The following is an 18,204-nucleotide window of genomic DNA, read 5'->3' as shown; positions in this document are numbered from 1 at the left end:
GGTTTTTTCAGTCTGCAAGTTTTCAGGGTGAAATATGGACAAAGCTAAGATCTATCCTATGCAGAGATTTTCAGCAGTCCTGTGCTTCAAGTCTTTGAGGACCACAGGCGAAAAACAGTATAAATGGAACCATCTGACAGGGGATTGTGAATGGCCAATGATGGCTAAGCTATGCAAGAGTAGTGCCAGACTGGCCTGAGATTAAGTTACAGTGTGGAATGACCTCACTCGTTACATAGACTTCAGCTCTTCTTTAGGTCTGGCAATGAAATTAGTCAGGATTTTTACTGTGCCTATGTCTAAAACCTCTTGCTGTGCAACGCTTCATAATTCATCAAATTGTTGAGCCCAATATTTAGACTCTTATGCGCTATTTGTGAACCTGATTATACTACATGGAATGTGTTCTATAGGCAGGGGCCAAAAATGTTTATAAAAGCGATGATAAAAATCAGACAAAGCTGCCTGAGGCCATCTGTTGTGTTACGTTTGACAAGCAGCAAGTGGGGAGTCATTATCTGAGGACTGAATAACTTCCCGGAGCAGGGAGAGATTTGGGTAAGTTCGTTTCTTTTATCTATACCTTTTCCTTTCCATTAAACAACCGTTTCCTATTATGGAGACAGACAAATGAACCAAATGAACCCAAAGTATCAAATATTACAGAAAGGAAACAACTTATCTAATGTAATGTGTGTGTTGGGGGTGGCAGGTACTGGGAAGGATTCATGTTTAAATCTAACTACAGTTGATGGTTGAGTGGCTGAATAGCTGTCCTAAACTGTCCACCCAAAGATTAAGATATCAGAGTCCAGCAGTTTTATTTTGTGTTTTGCTCCGCCTTCTGAGATTCACCCACATGATTTTAGATAACAAAGTTATGTTTAGTTAACCACATTATTCACAGACGTATTTATTGGTTTAGAGGGAGACGAGTTTGTAAGATACATATTATATCAAGCCATTGAAGAAGAAAGCCTGCCAGCTAGCACTGGTATCTGAAAGAATATTTAGTGAGTTACATAACTAGAGTTCACTTTTCAGGTTTATATGAAAAGCAGAAGGAGAACACATTTGCATTGGCCTCAGAGGAAGAAGTTGGCAGAGCACTAAATACTCTTAGTGAAATAAAACAGTTGGGGGGAAACACATGTCCTGCAATTCCTTTGCTTATGATAGCAAGTATAATTTTCAGCGGTCTTGTGAGACTAAAAACTGCTCTGCTTTTTTTGGATCGAAATGAATTGATTCAACTGTAAATTAGCAACAGATGACATGGGAATGTTTGCTCCAATATTTACAGTTTTAGGCCATGCTTTTATTCTCCAAAAAATATGAGAGCACAACACAGTTGAAAAAACTATACTCCACACCTGTGACAACCTGGAGTTATATGTTACAGATTGCTAATACCATCACTAGAAGACTTTCATCCACGGCAAAGAGATCCCAGCTCAGCAAAGTACTTATGTGCATGCTTAAAGCTAAGCAACCCTTACATTCTTTGCTGAACAGAGATAGACTTAAGCACATGCTTAAATATTTTTTCTGAATCAGGGCCTAAATCCAAGAATGATAACCAAAGGGTAATTCTGAAGCACAGATGGACTTCCTCTTACAGGAGATCATACATGTTTAAAAGGTACAACTGGCCTTATTTCACATAGAAGGCAGCTGTTGTAAATGACATATAGCGACTAAATTTCTGTTCTGGTTGAGGAAAAAAGAGGCCAGGTCCTATTTGCAGTCACTGTGCTTCAAATCCACAGGACCAAACTGCCATTTATATAAGTAGGCAGAACTCTGAGTTCAAAGAAACTGAATTTGCTTTAAAAAAGCATGTGGTCTGCTGATTGCAAGGGGTTGTGAAGGATACAGACCTTTGCCTCAAATTGAGGCTCTCTCTAAAAAACAATTATCTAAGTCGGGGACAGGAAACTCTCTTGGCCTCTTGGGAAGGATTTGGATCCACTTCTGGGGGCAGGATCGGAGGCCTGGTGTAGACAAAGGGAGGCACGGAGATTAACAAAGCCATTGCCTGCCTTACTGCTGCTGAAATGCACCTGTAAATCAGGCTCTATAATTTAGAACTGGGTGGCAGGGCTCACCCCATCTCACCCCTGAATTCTTGTTTCTTTGGGGGCTAGGAACAGAAATTACACATAAAACAGTATAAATGATTGGAAACTGGTTCAAATCTGTAACACAACAGAAGTTCAGTGCACATAAACTGCTTTTAAAATAGCTGTAACTGATATAAGATAAACCTGGATGGATGTAGCATCAGACTTAACTGATTTAGGTTAAATCAGTTTACTGAACTTCTGTTCCAGATCCCTTCCAGATTTAAGTTAACTCAGTCTCCCAGCATCCCAGGATGCTTTGCACCTCCCTGGCACACCTCCCCTTGCAGGGTGGGCAGGCTAGCCTTGGCCCAAGCCGTCTGCTTCAGCTGAGCAGGGAGGCATGCTCTAGTACCCACTGGCTTCTGGCCTGGACCACTTCAGGCATGTGGCTGCATTTCTGGAGTCAAAAGTGAATGTCTGTTCTCTTGCCTATCAGTTCAATCTATGCAGGTTAGATTAACCTGCAAAGATTGAATCAATTCAGCCTCAGGTTTTTTGAGTGTCTGCACTTAACCCAGAAGCCTAGTGGGCTGAATGACATGGGTCCATGGGCTGGATCTGGCTTGCTGGCCTTATCTTTGCCACCCCTGATCTGACCACTTATAAATTAGACCTACTGACATGGATATTTCTTCTCTCTCTTAAGTGTGCATATAAAGTGGAGCTATGAAATAAACCCTTGTAAACGGGGCACAAAATGGTAGTTTGCAACTACTCTGAGCCATCCCCCCAAGTCATAAACATTCTTAGAGATATTATTTTTCAAATAGAGATGTTATTTCTGCCTTCATTTTTGCAGTTAGTTTGTGACTCTCTTCTGGGCTTGAGTGCTGCTTTTTTATGAAAACTTCAGAAAAACAGAATCTATGTGTTTCCTTTTACACTTGAAAACACTGGCACAAAGCTAATAAAAAAGACAAGGAACTCATCTGATAAATATTTAATACTTGTACCTTGAGCCAAACTCTTCTGCAAGTGGCATGGGAACAAACCCCACTGTAACCCAAAAAATGAGAACACAGTTTGAGCCCATTAGTTTTATGGGGTTTTTTTTTTAGGTTTATGTACTGAAAATGCCCTCGGACCAAAGCGAGAACCTTTGGGGGGCCACATTCTGATGGCAGTTCCTCGGCTGTAATCCCAGACAGGGCTAAATCTTGCAAGCCCGTGCTAAAGCAAACATCCATTGACATTGCTGGCAGTTCACCTGAGTAAGAACTGACATAAAGTGGCACCATTCTATAAACATCCCTGTCCTGCAAACATTGTAAAACAGAACTGCGCTCACTGACCCTCTGCTCTGGCAGACAGTCCTATCTGTCCTCATTTACCAGAAAAGGGTAGCCGTGGCAGCTGTTTTGCCTTCTACCCCAAAGCAATTTGAAATTTTATCTGTGCAAGGTCGTTAGATTTTGAGAGAAAAGCCTCTCATTGTCCAACAACCTCATATTGTCAAAGGAGAGTGTCAAAGCAGGTAGCGATAATTTACTTCTACCAGCTGATCTATGAATGCGTATGCACCTTGTGTAGATGTCTGCTTCATTTTTTGTGAACAGAACTAGGGGAAATATGCACTATTGTATTCATTCAATAAAAAAGTTCCTTTTTTTCTGTTCATGAAATACGAAAACGGACTGATCTTTTCATATTTATCTGTGGTTAGTGGTTGTTTGTCACAGTGGTTATGTGCATGAATTTGAGGCTATCAACGGTGCACAAATGGTATGGTTGGGCCATGCCTGCCTGTTATTCATTGGGTGCAATTAGTCACCTATGGCCATACATTATTTCTGCTCCCTGATGGGATTGCTTAAAGCTTAAACCAGGCTCCCCCAAACACTCTTGTTCACATGTGAAATGGTTCTCACTGCTGCTCAGCAATCTCTTGAAGCCAAGGAATCCGAGAGCCCTGCTTCATTCAGTGTCCAAGTTCTGAGTAACCAGCATTTCTTAATACGAGTCTCTGCATAAGTCAAGTAGTGGTCCAGCAAGCTCACTGTACAGTTTCTTAAAATAGCGGGTTCCCCATATATGCCTTTCCTAGACAAACATAACAACAACTAACAAACAAACAACGCTAACAATTTTTAAAAAACCTATCAGAACCTGTTATCTAACCTAAGTTAACAATGGTTGCTTAGTTTCTGAGGCACCCTGGACTGTCATAAGGATCCATGGGCTTCATGAGACATCACTGCAGGCAGTGGTAACTTCATTAGTTCAGGTGCACCGTGGCTGTGGCTCAGCCATCTCAGCCTGCTGGCATAGTACCTGTCAGAGAACTTCTTAGGCAAAATAGTCAACTTGGCACTCCTTATCTTTGTCTCTCTGAGACTTGGAGAACAGGTCATCTCCATGGTTTTTGTTTGCCTGGGAATTCAAACTCACCTGACCACAGGGCAAACTCACCTGACCACCTGTCATCTTCTGATACCAGTGTGGCTTGTGACTACTGTTCCCAATCATGGAAATGTAGAGTGCTACTTTCATGAAGGGGCAGCAGCACCTGGGACCCCAAATCATACTGAGGGTTTATTTTGACTCACTGTCTCTTCATATGTCCATGAATCCCCAGCGACTCCAGCAGTTGCTAATGACTCAGGATTTCTTTTATTCAGTTTTCTGTTGAAGAAATGTCAGTAGGTGACAACCCAGCCTTTTACTTTTTGTTTTACAATGCTAAATGTGGAGTTAGAGTCTGATCTGTAAGTAGGTGATTAATTATTCCAGTACAGTTTTCCACCAGCCCATTAGATTGGGGAAAATGAGGACTAATACTAGTAAGTCTCTGAAATCTGTTCAGATTCATGTTCTTTATGTCAGGAGTACCATATCCGGCAAAAACCAGATATGATATGCACAATCACCTGTTGAGCTGTAGTATCTGCTCACATCTTGTTATCTTGCAAATCAAAAATAGGCTACTGGCATCCTGGGCTGCACTGGGAGGAGCGCTGGCAGCAGATCGAGGGCAGCAATTCTATTCTGCACTGGGGAGGCCACATCTGGAGTCCTGTGTCCAGTTGTGGGCCCCCCACTACAGAAAGAATGTGGACACATTGGAGAGAGTCTAGCAGAGGGCAACAAAAATGGTTTGGGGGTTGGGGGTCATGACTGGTGAGGGGAAGCTGAGGGAACTGGGCTGATTTAGTCCAGAGAAGAGAAGTCTCCCCCACCCCACCCCTTTTCTCCCCCACCCCACCACAGTGGTCATAAGCTGATGGAGAATAGGTTTAGGTTAGGTTAGAGATCAGAAGGCAATATTTTACAGTTAGGGTGGCCAAAATCTGGAGCCAACTTGCCAGGGAAGTGGTCCTCGCCCCTACCTTGGGCAAATTCAAGAGGAGGTTGGATGATCACCTGTCTGGGGTCTTCTGAACCCAGCATTCATTCCTGCCTGTGGCAGGGGGTCAGGCTAGATGATCTGTTCAGGTCCCTCCTGACCCTAGCTACTATGAAACTATGAAAAGAAAACAGGCTCAGCTGTGTGCAAGTACAATATGTACAAGGTCACAGAGAAAGCCAGCAACAAGAATGTGTTATTGTAAAAGCAATGGCATCCTATTAACTTCAACATCAGGGATGTTGTATCATATGAGAGAACAAATAGATTTAGTAGGAATTTATCGATCATTTTTAAATTATGATCATTTTTATACACTTCCAGCACTGACACTTTAACAGGTGATGTCAATGTAAGAAAGACTGCAGACACTCTTGAAACGATATGAATTGGAATGTATCAAGGGAGGCAGACAGCTATCTCAGTTTGGAACTTCAGCCAGGATTTTGCATGTAGGAAAGAAGGTTTCTCTCTCTCTCTTTATACTTAGCATTTGAAAACTCCAAGTTCTAAAGTAACTTTGAAAAACCAAGAAATTGCCTGTTTTGTAACTCCTGGTGAAACCTCCTTGGTACACTGAGTTTATCTCTTCTTGCAGTAGCTCTGGGGAAGCCAGCCAAAAATTCAGCCACACATTCATCAGGATTTCTTGGCCAATTACATGAGTCCAGGTTAGAAAACCCAGGTTAGAAACTCAACTGATATCTATTATAAATATCCTGCAAAGCTTTAAATCATGCCTAGGTTTGGACTAATATGGGTTTCTTTTCTATAGAAATTCCTATCTTTTCAACTTAAAGAATCCACAGAATATTTTTAAGGTAGAAGCTTACAAAACTGATTGGCTAGAACAGCAGAGAATCAGTGGGCCTGATTCTTATTTGTACCTTTACACTTTAATGGCACCATCAGAGTGGGCACAATTTACATGTTTGCCTTCTTTAAGCAAAATTGTATGTTGTCAGAGTAATGCACAGTATAACTGCAGAGAAGCGTGAAAAATAAAATGTGCTCATATAATATATAAAGCATGAACCAGAAGCAATTACCAACCTCACCCCTGCCCCCACCAGTTATCTAGACTACTAAACTATTATGGGACATGGAAAAGGTGCTCAATTCAAAGCCCACTTCTTGGGAATTCTTGTATTGGGCTCCCTTGCCAGGATCAGGCTCTTAAATTGCAAAACACATTGAGTACAGAACGTACTGTAGCATTAAATACGAAGTTAAATCTGGACTGAAAGAAGTCAGCAAAGCTTTTCAGAAGATGCTATTAACAGCTCGCCTCATGCAGATTCCCAGCTTGTGCAAATTGTTTGCGAATCTTTTATACAAATGGGTCATTCATAGAAGCACCGGCTACTAGATTTCCTCCAGCCAGTCTAAGTTATTAGTCCAGCTCCAGGCCTCTGATCCATTAGATAGTTTGTGTTTTGCGGACACTCTGTGGGTTTCTTTCATGTTTTAGACTCCATTTGTGCTATTTATAAATGTGAATTTCAAGTGTTGCCCTCTCTTTGAGCTGAGATAGGGGGCTGTTTTGTGCTGCATATTTATACAGAAATGTGGTTGTCCAGAAGCACAGAAACCTCTGTTTTGAATACAGTAACTTCAGTCTAGAGCTCCCTGCAGCCCCAGAATAGACTAATCTTGGGAAGGTCCTCCCAGGTATGCTTTTATAATGCTTAAAATGCATCACTGACTAAGGAAAACACACACAAGCCTGACAAGAGGAAGCCAGAGTCTTGTCTAGTTTGTGCATACATTTATGACTGGGATCACAAGAGCCGTGGGAACATGGTTGTTGGATCAGTCAACAATTACAGCTATTATAGTTCTGTAATAAAACTAGAGATTTTTCAGCACAACAGAATCCTGGAGTTCCAAGCACAAGTTTAGGGCCTGTCAAACACTGAGAGCTTCTAAGTCAGGGGTGGGCAATTATTTTGGTTCGAAGGCTCCACACACAAAATCTTTTAGAAAATATAATTTTAACAAAATATAGATAAAAAAAAATCATAAACTAAAAAACAAACATCTGCTATAACATATATTAATTTTACTTAAAAAAATAATTTTTGTCCCAATTTGGTTTTTTGAGTAGTGTATACAAAAGCAATTCTATAATAACTCAAAATAAAGTCTTACTTCTGTATAGTGTGAGTTAGGCCTGTGCGAAGCGGCTAGTATTCACTACGGATTCGGATTTGGCTGATTTGGGGGACAGTGATTCAATTCGGTGATTTGAATCACTGTTCCGATTTGATTCAGCCAACTCTCCGAATTAGCCAGGCCAGGCCAGGCCAGGCTAGGCCAGGCTAATCCCCGCCTGCCCCCCCAGCCCAGCAATGGCTGCACCAGCTCCTGGCACGTGTAAAAAAAGGCCCTGCTCATCAGGTGCTTCTGGGCAGGGGACGATCCTTGCTGCCCCCCACTGCCCCATGGTGCATGGGCAGCTCTGCACCAGCCCCCTCACTCCCCCCCCTCGCTCCCCCAGCCCCACAACTGGTGCCCCACATTGGCCAGCTCTGGCCCTTTAAGAAAAAAGAAACCTGAAAACCGCCGGGACTCACCACTCCTGCTGCGTGGGGGTTGATCCCTGCTGCCCCCCATTACCCCGTACCATGTGGGGGGCTCTGCATGAGCCCCTGAAGCCCCGAGGCTGCACCACAAGCAGCGAGTCCCAGGGCTTTTCTTAGTTATTTTTTTCTTAAAGGGCTGGAGCTGACCCGGGTGTGGCTCCTGTGGGGGGGGCAGGGAGCTCATGGCAGCCCTCTCCATGCAGTGTGGGGCAGTGGGGGGCAGCAGTGATCGCCCCCCCGCCCAGCAGCACCTGGTGAGCACTGGGGCTTTTCTTTAAAGTACCGAGCTGGGGTGGGGGAAGGGGCAGCCATGGGGGGGGCTGGGAGAGTGGGCGGAGGGTGGGGGGCCGGGGAGCGGGGGGGCCGGGGGGGGCTGGCAGGGGTCTCCTCATGGTCCCCTCCCCCCTTTCCCACCCCTAGTACTTACCAGCTCGGAGTCAGGTGCAGCTCCCTGCTGCAGCCACCGGGGACTGCCCAACTCGTCAAAACTCTCCGAATCTTTTCTGAAGATTCAGAGCGTTTTGAATCGATTCAGACCTTTTAGTTGGTCCCCTGATTCGATTTGGATTCAGAGATTCAACCACCGAATTGGGCCAAATCTCCTCTGAATCGAATCACCACCTGAAGCTTCGCACAGCCCTAGTGTGTGTGTGTGGGAGGGTGTAGGGGGCAGAATGTGTGTGTGTAAGGGGGCTGAGGGAACTGCCTGGGCACTATGTCCTGGGAGCTGGCTGGGAGGGTGGGAAGGAGTTTAGGGGCATGTGCGGCACAGCTCACTTGGGTGGTACGGTGCAGGTGCAGTCCACAGCGGCCCCTGCAGTGCCCCACGTGGGGTGAGCCCTGCCTGCTCCTGCCTGGGGCAGTGAGTACCGTGCTTCTGCCCACACCCGCTAGCCCCTGCCCTGGTCCTGGCTAGTGTGCACAGCTTCCTGGAGGAGTTACTCCCAGTCTGGCTACAGCTGTCCAGGTGCTGCTTGGCTCCCCCAACCTCCGGGGCTCATCTGCCCTGTTGTAACACTCCTGCCCTGTCTCCTCCTGTCAACACTCCTTGTTGTCTGCGCCTGCCCCTGTTGTAACACTCTGGGCAGGGGGGAAGCTGCAGGTGGGCAGCTCCTGCCTCAGTGCATGGGGCTCCACCTCCACCTCCTGACTGCCTTCCACCCACTCGGCAACCCACAGGTGGCTGCTCATTGTGGTGAGCAGGTGGACTGGGTGGAAGGCAGCAGGGAGCTGGACCTGGAGCCCTGCACACTGGGGCAGAAGCCGCCCAACAGCAGCTTCCCCCCTGCTCAGAGCAGTGCAGCAAAGGCAGGACAAGGAGGAGGAGGAGGAGGAGTTACTGGAGGCGATTCACCCAGGCACTGCATCGGGAGCAGCTCTGCTGGGAATCTGTGTGCACTAGCTAAGGCCAGGGCCGGAGCCAGAGCTGGGGTCAGCAGGTGTGGCAGGAGGGTGGTGTGTGCTGCCCCAGACAGGGGTCAGTCCCATGTGGAGCACCGCAAGGACAGCCACAGGCCATATCCAATTAATTGACTGGTACCCCACCACGGGCTGGATACAATCAGTTGGTGGGCTGAAATCTGGCATGTGGGCTGTATTTTGCCCATCACTGTTTTAAGGGCAGGATCTGTGTTCACTTCAGTATTCTATCTTCTTCCAAAGGATTAATTTCTAACCTGGTCTCTGTTAGGAGTCCTGGAGGGTCATGTACCACTTGGTGTTCCTTGGAGTTGTAGCCGAATCACCCACAATTCCTCCAAGGGGCTCCAAAAAAGCATGGGCCATTGAGCTGGCCTCCTCTGTCCAGCACCACAGCTTGGTACAAACTGGTGAAGAGACTTTCCCTGTTTCCTACTACTTGCAAAGATACTAGGAAGGAGCAGACACTGTGCTCTCACTGTGATCCTGACTGGCCTCTGTGCAGGGATGCAAGGAGATGAATTTGTCTTATGACTTTGCCCCTCTTGCATAGTCAAGAAGAAGCTTGGTGGAATCTGATCACCCAGTGGAAACAGAAGCCCCTGATCTGTAGATCTGCCAAACCAAACACAGCTTTACTATCTTCTGCCACTGCCACTTTCCCCATTCTTGGCCACTCCTTCTGTCTTTTCATCCTTCTCTAATAACACCTCAGTTCAGTGTTTTCCTGGCTGGGGTCCTCAGGAGCAGGAGATGCTTTGCTCTGTAAATGCCATGTAATCCTTTTTGTTTCCTGGTGCTGGCCCTGTTCTTTCAGACTCTGAACCAATTGTTCCCACCATCTTGCCAGCAACTCCCAGCCTAGTCAGAGGAAAGGAATCAGGCAAATTAATGTCAAGATGGCAGGCCTAGGGTTCCAGAAAGAGGCAATGAAGTCAACTGGTATTCAAATGCCTTGTTTGTTTTCAAGCAGGTTAGAATGCTTTAGGCTTGTCCACATGCACATAGCTAATAGTAGGTGGCATTCAACAATACACAGCATAACTTTTGAATCTACAGGACTAGTAAATATTGTTAGCATGAAAAATCTTTCAGGTAAAACCCAACTGAGGATTATCCAGTGCTCAAAGTGTTAAATCTCCCATTTCATTATAAGGGGAAATAATCCCAGTGACAATCCCCAAATTGTCCAATATCATTTTCCATAAACAAAGATTTTTACAATTTTGAAAAGCTGTAATAAAACCATTGCTTCCAGTATGCTTTTAAAATTTGACAGGAAGGACACTCCTGTGCTTTTTTCTTTATTCTCTATTACATTCAGATTTAGCTGAGTTTTAAACTGTTGAAAATTGCTGTGTCCCGTCCTGGGCCTTGACTGTGGGCAGGGTTCTGTGGAGATTGCTGCACATAAGTAGTGTTTAAGGTTGTACATGCAACCTAAACACTGGTATTTCTTGGCTTGTGAGTGCTTGATTTGCAACTTGAAATTTTAGTAATGTTTTGTGCATACACATGTGGGTTAACATACAGCATAAAAGGAGAATGCTGAAGCTAATAGCAAGATAAGTATGTACAGTTAGTCCATCGTTGATTGGTTTTGTACATGTTGCTCTTTCAAGTGGTTTCAAAGTCTTCATTAACTGATCTATTATATTTCTCTATGGTTTGGAACAGTTTCATAATGGGTAAATATTTTTTATAGTAAATCGTTTTCTCCTCATCCTGTTAGTTTCATCTCTTAAATGAAACTAATTTTAAACAGACTTTAGACTTTAATCTCCATATGTCACAACACAAAACACTTGAATATTTTCTCTGTCATTTGCAGAGAATTCCCAATCTAAGCTGTAAACAGAATTAATGTCTTCCAGCTGCTACCAGTCCGACATGTCTAAACTAAGGATGTTGATGTAAATAAAACTATAGTACTCATCACAAATAACTGATTTAGATAGAACAAACAAAAATGCTTTTGACATTTATCGTCACAAGTGTTCTCTCTTGGGAAGCAAAATGTCTATGACTGAATATGTAAAATTCAACAGCCAATAAAGACCCAGTTCCATGCTCTGTATATTCTGTGCCACTTTTCCATAAGGGCCTAACTCCATTACATAAAAATAAATGAATACAAAAGATGTGTAAGTATCTCAGTCTCACAAGTCTATCCCCTTATTTGGACCCAGTTTTTCATTTACTCTGGGGAAGCTTTCGCACTGTTACCAGGTGCCACACGTACACAAAACAAGGTGTAATTCTTACTCCAGGGCATGCTGTATGTGAGAAAATACATTAATTGGGCCTGTTTTTACAGGATGAGCTCTCTTTTTAAGTTGCCTTTAAGACAGGGGCTGGCAGTTATTTCAGCTAGAGGGCTGCTTAATGAGTTTTGGCAAGCTGTTGAGGGCTGTATGGGTAGCCCTTCCCCTTGACAGGACCCCTGCCCCCTGGTCATCATTTTGGGACCGCAAGTCCTGTCCCCTAAGCCCTGACCTTTATCACAAGAAGTCCCTCCCCTTGCCTCCAGAAGTACTCCTTTAGGCAAGGGAGTTTGCCATCTCAGAACCAGAACCCCCCCCCCAAATTATATTCTAAAAATCAAAATCTACTAGAACATTAATTAATTTGATTAAAAAAATATTTTTGTCCTGATTTACACGTGTTTGCATAATGTGCATAGAGGTGATTGTATAATATCTTCAAATGAAGTTGTACTCTTGTATATTGTGAAGGGGTGTGGGGAGGTGTGGGGGGTATGGATGGGTGGATATGGGTTTGTTGGGGGCTGTGGGTATATGTGGGGGAGGGTGTGTGTGGATGTGTGGGGCTTGTGGGGGTGGATAGGTGTGAGGGGTGTGGGTGGGTATGGGGCTTGGGGGTGCATGGGTGTGTGTGCATGTAGGGTGGGGAGCATGTGGGTATGTGTGTAGAGATGTGGGTGTGGATGGGTACGGGTTTTGTAGGGGATGCGACTGTGTGGGGGAAGGGTGGCTGGTGGGGTTGTGGTGTGTGAAGGGGGAAAGTGGCTGGAGTATGTGAGGGGATGTGGGTGTATGTCAGTGTGAGGGGGGGTCTGGGTACATGTGGATAGTGGGGTGTGCATGTCAGACCCCCCCCTATGAGCATGCCCCTCCATACATGACCCCTCTATCATTGCCCACGTCCCCTGCAACCAGCAGTGAGGCCTCAGGGTGTTCATGGCCCACAGCAGGCGGAGCCCCTGCCAGCCCAGGCTCCATGCTCTTGCCATCCCTGGTCCCACTGCCACTTCCTCCCCCCACCATTTCCCCATCTTCCCGCCCACAGCTGCCACTCCTCCCCACTCTCGCTGCCATTCTGCCTGCCACTCTGGCACCACGTGGTTCCCGGCTACATAATTGAATCAGCTATTAGATAAAAGTGCCAAAAAGCCCCACTGAAGTGCCTGATCTATATAGATGCTGTGGAGCCAGGTCCAACTAATGCTCTGCTTCTTCCAATAAAGCTTTTTTGGGTTTTCTTCCCCATGTCTGTCAGCAGCCTTAAAGGAGAGTTTCCAGTTCCCCTCCCCCATATAGGTCCATGCACACAGGATGGAACGTTATCTTGAGGCTCCTTTTAAAGCGCAAGACGGCGCTCTAGACACCCTTAGATGTGCCAGGTGGGCACGTGAAAGGGGTATGCTGTTACTGGTATCAGTCAAAACTGCTCCCAAACAGCATACAATACAGCAACAAGCCTGCCATTCTTGGAGAGGTTGCTGCTTGCAGGCAGTGTGTGACTTTTCAGGGAGACCCTGTACAAATGTTCAGTTCCAGGCTCTTTACTAGACAACTTATAATCAACTCATAATTAAGAAACAGCTCCACCTCTGTGCCAGTAAGAGGTACCTCCCACAGAACAGCCTCCTTACTGTCTTGAGCCAACCTTTAAATAGGACAAATAGGACAAGGAAGGACCACAATGAAATAAAGCATAATAACCCATAGTCAGTAATGAGCATGTGTGGTAAGGTATAATGAACCATAAATGCAACTGTGATGCAGTAGGACCAGCATAAGACCTGATGTAGTTGCACAGGTTATATAGCCCTAGCACTGTCCCTGGAAGCATGGGATCGAGGCCCCTGGGGTGAGGGAGGGAATGGGCTACAGGCAGGAGCAGGGCTGGGGTGAGTGGGGCCCTGGCCAGGCTGGGTGGTGGGGCACCCTGGGGCCCCCGCTTTTCCCACCACCCTGCCTGGCTGGGGCCCCACTCACCCCAGCCCTGCTCCTGCCCTGCTCCCTCCCTCCCTCCCTCACTCCAGGGGCCTTGATCTGCACCCGGCCCCCCCCGGTGGCAAGACAGGGAGTGGGGCTTGGGATCAAGTCCCCCACAGTGCAGGAAGGAATGGTAGGGGAAATCATTCACCCTTGCCCCTGTCATCCTCCCTCCTGCACTGTGGGGATTGTCCCATGACCTGGCTCGGCCAGGGCCCCATTCACCGAGAATGGAGCCCCAGCTGGGTTGGGTTGGGTCATGGGATAATCACAGCCCAGTGGCTACTTCAGGGGTGCGAGCAGGTGGCTCCCGCCACTGCATGCACCATGAGGGAACTTGGTGGGGGGGAGTATGTATGCCCCCATGCCACGTTAGTGGAGGAGCCACCAGGCTCTGACTGTCCCATGACCTGGCCTGGCTGGGGCCCCATTCACTGTGAATGGGGCCCTAGCTGGGCTGGGTCATGGGCCAATCTCCACAGCGCAGGAGGGAGCAGGCCAGGAGCAGGGGTGAATGATTCACCTTGCCTCATGCCCTCCTGCACTATGGGGGGCTCTTCCTGGTGGGAGGGGGGCAGGCTGCGCTATGGTGGAGGCTGCAGCCAGCCCAAAGTTCACTGTAGCCCCCCCAAACTCCGCCCAGCGTAGCCTGGCCCAACACTCCTGCCGGGAACATCCCGCAGCTGCACCAGCCGCAGCCCACAGCTGGCTCTGCCCCACATGCTGATCCGAGGGACATGACCCCTGTGCCCTCCCAGGGATGTGTGTAGAGGTGCCATTGGGGGGGGTGGGGTAGCAAATAGAGGTAGGGCTCACATGTGGCGGCAGCTGCCTCGCTTTCTTATGGCCGGTTGTGGCTCCACAGGCTGCTGATGGGCCTTGTGCCCGGCCAATCGCATGCCTCCAGGGCAGGCATAACACCCCCTTCCTGGCCATCCAGATGGGTGGGAGTGGGAAGGTGCCGCGATGCGCTGTGTGGGGCTGGCGGCACCCAGTGCGTCCCTCCCCTTCCCTCTTCCCTGGGTAAGAGGCAAACGCGCTGGGGGAAATGCTGCCGTTGTGCCTTGGGCACACTCCATCCCCACCCCTATGACCTATCTAAGCACCCCTGGGGGTACGCGTATCCCCGGTTGACAACCCCTGGCCTAGTGAGTGAAGGCAGTCAGGTTGTCTCATTTTCCAGCTCATGCTGCAGAAAGAATGACTTAGGATCACCAGGTATTTGGTACTGTGTCAATATTCCATCAGTTCTTTTTTAATTGCTTAATTAGCTAGTGTCTTAACACTACCAGCCAATCAGAGGCATTGCATGTTGGCAGGACAGGCAGTGGAGCCACGACCCACAGGCCCAGGACAATACACTGTTTACCACGGAATTGTTCAAAGATTTGAGAAGGCAATGATCGTTTGCACTCAGGGCAACAACACTTCCACTGTGAGTTTTCTGAAGTGGTCTAAAGGATTGTGCAGTGAATTTTGGGTGGAGGGGAGTGGGGGGTGGGTTGTTTGTTTTTAAAGTTTATCACACAGTCCTTCAGTCACTTGCAGGTTGTTGAAATGTAGTACCACTTATATTTTAAATTGAGATAAGTTTCTCTTGATTTCAAGTGGAGCAGGACTGGGTCTTTGTACTGTACCGTCTGCCCTTGTTTTGTCCTTCCAATGAATTAGAGAAATTGCCTGAATTGGGGTAAATCACTTCCCTAGCTAGGTAATCATTAAGAGCAGTTACAAATATACAAAATGTCTATAGTTTGGGGTGGGGGATGGAGGAGAAAGAAGACAGCATATTCAGGGATTAATGAAGCAAGCTAAGGCTTATCAGGTAAAGCTGCTGAGCTCTATACACCTGTAAAGAAAATAAGAATTCGAGACAGTTGTGTGTATCAGTGTAAAATAGGAAGCAAAATCTTGCTTGAAGTATTTTAAAAGCACTCCACTTTCTTCATCTGCAGGCTTCTGGGAGGGGGGGAGGATAACTAAAAAAACCCTGTATTTCTTATTTTCAGTATTTACAGTCTACAATAACTACTCTCTCCATCTTGCATTCTCCAAAGTGATTGCATATGCATCTGATGCAGTAAGTGGCTACTTACACACAGAAGTATTTTGCAATGTCCTGATGTAAACAGGACTCTGCCTTGTTCAAACCAAGTTTGTGTTTGCCTGAGACTTAGGTTAGTTCTCAGCTCTGAACCAAAACTCTGGACTTGCCTAGTTCATTCAAAAATCATTTTCATGTACACAAGGGATGAAGCCTTACATAGGAAATTTCAATTTAGGTGTGTGAGGGAGTGTTTGCTTTAGAATCTCAAATTTTGAACTTGGCATATGGTTTTGGTTGCAACACTAGAATAGTTCTGCTTATGTCTATTCTTGAAGGGTTACTGCTCTGAGTGATGGAAAATAATGAGAGAAGATGATTTCTCCTTATCTCTGGATCATACACCCTTTGGTAATCTCCTTCCCTTTTCAAAATATGTGTGTTGTCTTGTGTCCCCTCACTTGTGACATCTATATTTATATTGAAATTTCCTCAGAACAGGGACTTTATACAATGCCAGTTAAGAGGTGGGGAAGAAAAGTAAAGGTAAAAAAATGAAATTAATAACATTTGGCAAGTACTATTTGGGGATTTAAATTCATAACAGGCCAATAATAGAATCCACTACTCTAATATCTTCCATCTTTAAAATAAGGGTAGCTGAGGTGGGCCCTAAATACTTGCCATTCCCCTTTTTTAAAATTTTTTTGGGAGGGAAGACTCCTGCCACATCTTTCATTCTCATTCAATGCAGTTTGACTCCCCATTTCTTTCTCACTGATCAGATAGCTAGCAGATGATCAACTAGGTAGTTCAGTGTGCGGGGGCTGTGGTTGTGGGGGCACGGAACCTCTAAGCTGGGGTGAGCAGAGAGAAACCCTGTTATCCTAAGGCACCATGTGGACTACGAACACTTGAATTTTACAGCCCAGGATCTCATTGCCGTCTGGGGTGAGGAGGACATCCAACGCCAGCTCCAGATAGGGCACTGAATCAGTGATGTCTTCAAGTGCCCAGGAGATGCAAGTGAGGGGGTACAACAGAGACTGGAAGCAGTGCCTTGCCAAGCTCATGTTGAAGAGGCATTCTTACCACATGCTTGATGCTAAAAGGGGTTTGTGGGCTGGGGGCAGTGTGCAGTTTCACAAGGACCTATCCTGTTTCCTCACCAAGAACAGGGTAGATGCCCCCTACCGCCCCCTCCCATGCACCCATGGGGCCAGGGGTGTTCCAGAGTGTCACAACCCAAAGTTGTGATTTTTTGTTTGTGTGTGTGCTTTGGCACCGCTAAATTATTTCCCGCCAATTTGTCGCTTTCTTTGCACGGTAGAGTTCTCTGCTGCTAGAGAGAACTCTGGTGCAACGGGGGATTTCCTGCCAGATTACAGCTTCTTTGCAGGGTGCATCTCTTTTTTGCATCGTACTGATACACGCTGTAAAGAAGTTCCCGCCATTTGTATTAGGATTTGTGCTATATTATTGGCCCATTCCTAATGTAGGCACACATGGCGGCTAGCGATTGGCTTGCTAGCTATACAAAAGGCTTGGGTAGTTTCTGCCCAAGCCGGAGGAGGGAGGACGAGAGAGATTCTGTGTGAAGATCTCCAAGCACTGCGGACCCTCGCGGACCCGACGCGCCTCCCCTAAGCAGGCAATAGAGGCAATGGAACCGAGCCTACGGAGCTTTCGCTTCTCGCCTCTCCCTGTCGCCGAGCGCAATCCTAGACGTATCCCTTTCCTGTAACTTCGGACTCGCAGAGCCTAAGTAACTCCGGGGAAACTTTTCGAACCCAACTTAACCGGACCCGCGGAGCCTAGCAAACTCCGTGGGAGCAATCAATTTGTCAGAGTCCTCCAACGAGGATTCAAGCGGGAGCTGTGCCTGGAAACTTGTCCAGCCTACACCAATACCATCTTTGGGTGTAAGTAAACAATCTTTTCAATCAACCATTACACCTCTGTAACTAATTCTAACTCGCGTGCACTAAACCGCCCCGCGGTTCTCTCCAGCCCCGCGTGCCCGGGCTGCTGGCCACAGCCCGTGTGCAACAAAGACGGGTCCGGTACAACCCCGGTTCACCCCCGGCTCGCCCATGGCGGCAAGAATGGGATCAGAATCACCGCCGCACATGGCGAGGAAGGCGAGATCGGGGCCCGGCCTGCACATGGCGACGAGGATGGGATTGAGATCGGGAGAGAATGCGCACGTAACAACTCAGACGGAATTAACAGAGAACACGCTAGAGTTAGAATTGGTTAGGAATTGCCCTTGGCGCGATAACCAACGCCAAGTGAAAAGCTTTGAAGAATTAGAGATCCATATTGCTTACCACCAGGTGGGCAGAACGGGTGAAAGATTTGTAAGCGGCCATCTGTCGCTAAAGGGAGAAGAGGGAATCTCCGAAGACGGAGCCCCGAGAGAAAGGGAAGTGTACTTGCTCCCTGC

At 46.8% G+C, this 18,204-nt stretch overlaps 1 protein-coding gene across 1 annotated transcript in view; it reads left to right on the top strand.

Moving 5' to 3' along the window:
• Nucleotides 1-257: 257 nt before the first annotated feature.
• LPAR4 (lysophosphatidic acid receptor 4) overlaps nt 258-18,204 on the top strand; it is an 82,187-nt gene continuing 64,240 nt past the window's right edge. Inside the window, exon 1 of the mRNA XM_014607234.3 lies at nt 258-558. The gene's annotated coding sequence lies outside the window, so the exon portion shown is untranslated. The remainder of the gene's footprint in view (nt 559-18,204) is intronic.

The sequence above is a fragment of the Alligator mississippiensis genome, chromosome 8, assembly GCF_030867095.1.
Source record: "Alligator mississippiensis isolate rAllMis1 chromosome 8, rAllMis1, whole genome shotgun sequence".
In the NCBI taxonomy this organism is placed as follows: domain Eukaryota; kingdom Metazoa; phylum Chordata; order Crocodylia; family Alligatoridae; genus Alligator; species Alligator mississippiensis.
This window is presented reverse-complemented; position numbering and strand designations above follow the sequence as displayed.